This window comes from Lactuca sativa, chromosome 4 (assembly GCF_002870075.4).
Source record: "Lactuca sativa cultivar Salinas chromosome 4, Lsat_Salinas_v11, whole genome shotgun sequence".
Lineage (NCBI taxonomy): Eukaryota > Viridiplantae > Streptophyta > Magnoliopsida > Asterales > Asteraceae > Lactuca > Lactuca sativa.
Window position 1 is genome coordinate 350537795 of NC_056626.2, and position 3125 is coordinate 350540919.

At 28.4% G+C, this 3125-nt stretch overlaps 1 non-coding gene across 1 annotated transcript; it reads right to left on the bottom strand.

The window, feature by feature from the left end:
• Window positions 1–684: 684 nt before the first annotated feature.
• TRNAT-AGU (transfer RNA threonine (anticodon AGU)) lies at window positions 685–758 on the bottom strand. The gene has a single exon. It is a non-coding gene; the product is annotated as a tRNA-Thr (tRNA).
• Window positions 759–3125: the final 2367 nt, after the last annotated feature.

Genomic DNA, 3125 nt, shown 5'->3' on the forward strand with positions numbered 1-3125 from the left:
TCCAATCAAAAATACATATTTTGGTAGGAACAAGACGAACCATCGAGTCTCGATAAAACTAGAAATAAGAAAGGACTCATCAATATATGAACGAGCAGAGGCAACCGAAAAACACCTAAACTTTTAGCGGTATTTTTTTTAGGAACGGCAAACACAACACACTCTCTACATTACTCATAAACTACTTGTCTCGTTTCAAGTGAGATTTGAACCCTTAACATTTGACTGACGAACACCTTTCCATAAACACCTGATACCTTGGTCTACAAGCCCTTTGGTTTTTATGTGTATTTTCTTTTATATAATGTCATATTACAGGCTTTTTAATTTTAGGTTATAAAGCAACAATTTTTTAGGCTTTAATTTTAGGTTATAAAGTAACAATTTTTTAGATTTTTTTTTGTAACATTACTAACATGATTTTTATTTTTTAACATAATAAGTTATATACCCTTTTATTATTTATTAAAATAAAAAAAAAATTGACAAACTGGCTATTCAGCCAAGCCAATTCAGTCGGTTTTTTTTCACAATCTGTCAAATCAAAATAATCAACATAGACCCTATTTTGAAAAGTACAAGAATTGAAGGACCAGGCTGAAAAGCAGCAGAGCATGGAAGTATAGGGGCCGAATTTTGAAAGAAAAGATAGAAAAAATGAAATGCTTTATGAAAAATAATTGATGCTCTCGTTGAGAGTCGAACACAAGACCTCCCGCTTACTAAACAGGTGCTCTAACCAACTGAGCTACGAGAGCTATTTGACTTTTTTTTTTCACTACCAGCTACTTAAAAGCAATTTTATTTTCTATTTTTATAATCTTAAATATCAAATTTAATACAAAACTAGTACCAAATATATATTAGATGACTCTTAATCTTAAATATCAATTTTAATACAAAACTAGTACCAAATTAGATGACTCTTAATCTTAAATATCAAATTTAATACAAAACTAGTACCTAAATATATATCAGATGACTCTTAATCTTATGTATCAAATTTAATACAAACTAGTACCAAAATATATATTAGATGACTCTTAATCTTAAATATCATATTTAATACAAAACTAGTACCTAAATATATATTAGATGACTCTCAGACGTTTCGATCCATTTTAAATATTTCTACCTATTATTAAACATTACTAATTTCACTCATCAAAAATAAAAAAAATAAATAAATTAAAAGAATAATTTTTAGGATCATGATTCATATTTTGAAAGGCGGCCCGACCATATTAACTAGTGTTATATCCCTCGTTGAGAGATATTTCAATTTACTGAAATGTCATTTTTTTCTTCACAGTGACATCATTTACACAGGGAAAAAGGACTTCAAAATAATATTTCATACTACCTTTCTATTTTTTTGTTATTTTCGTGGCCGTCCTAGCAAAAAATGGTTGATTATACCCTCTAGTATTGGGTATTTCATTCTACTAAAATGTCAAATTTTATATCCTTTAATTTCGGGTATTTCGGAATATTAAATTCCTAGTCTCTGATTTTTTAAGCTAATTTATATACCCACCCGATGGTCTTTCAATATACTGAAATGTTAAGTTTTATACCCTCATGTGTCAAGTATTTCAATATATTAAAATGTCAATATCTGATTCTATAACCAAACTTTATACCCTCTGGTGTGTCGGTCATTTCAGTATATTGTTTACTAAAATGTCAAGCTTTATACCATCAGGTGGCTATTAAGTATACTGAAATCTCAATCTTTGATTTTGCAGCAACACTTAAAACCCTCTAGTTTCGGGTATTTTAGTATGTTTTAATGTCAATAACTTCTCGTAAGCTCGAACAACATCTTCTGCTTAACTTGGGCAACAACGTACTTCTGATAAACTTGCAAAACAAATATCGATCATCTCATAAAATAGCCTCTAATCAGCTTACACAATCGCTTGGATCTAAATAATTTCAACCTTTCTACTCCAACTTTCTTTTAAAAAGTTCAAAATGCAAGATTATAATTGGTTATTTAAAAAACCAAAAAATACAATGTTACAATCAGTTTGTTAAAAAAAAAATTGGAATGCTTTAATTGATTATATTTTCAAAATTCCAATTTGGATATAAGAAAACCCAAATTTTGTAATTAAAAGACCCTTACCTTTCAGGAAAAAAAATCTATTTTTTATGTCAAAATTCTAAACTTTGCTGTTAAATAACTCTAATGTTGTTGTAGAAATCCCACTTTTGCTATACATAATCCCAATAATGTTTAAACATCTATCATTTGATGTAAAAAATCCCAATTTGCAGTTTGATAATATCATTTCTTTTTATCAAAATTTATGTCTAAAAATATATTTTTTTTTATCAAATTACGTTAGATAAATACATGCTAAGAATTATTATTATTTTGTTTATTCCATCAAATTAAGTTGATGTAAATTACAATGTATTTTGAACATATTATTATTATAAGATAGATTTTTTTAAATTAAAAGATCTAAGAACAGAAAACTACAAATTAATGAAATTACATTTTTTAAAGAAAACATATACAAAAAAGAAAGACACTAGCAAGACCTAAGAAAAATACCAATTACAAATCGTTTAGGTGTAGTTAACAAACCTAATTTCTAGAAAATTTATTTTCTCTATTACAATACCAAGAAAAAAACTCATTTCTGAAATGCAAAAGGTACCAAATCAGGGTATAGTCCACCGCATCAATTACTACTCAATTTTTTGCAGTACAAGAGAGATAATCAATCGAATTGTAACATCTACTTTTTTCAGGTATTTCCCTTAGGATTATTTATTTCTAATGAGACACACAGCGTAGTGATCATCAATCGAATTGTAACATTATTTGAAGTTTTAGTGATTTTTGGATGACCATAATGTGGTGATATATAATCACCCCGACACACCCACATCATTTAATGAGCACACGATTTATTTAAACACGACATGGTCATGTATTGTTCACGGTGCGGTGGTAACTGGGTGCAAAACTGTAGGTCTAGGGTCTTAGGGCCTATTTATGCAACCTTATGATTACAGTTTGCTCTCAATTTTAGCCTCCATCTCCAACATTTATGTTTAAAAAAAACAGATTTAAACAAAACTATGGTGAAGCTAATAGAGCACTAAAC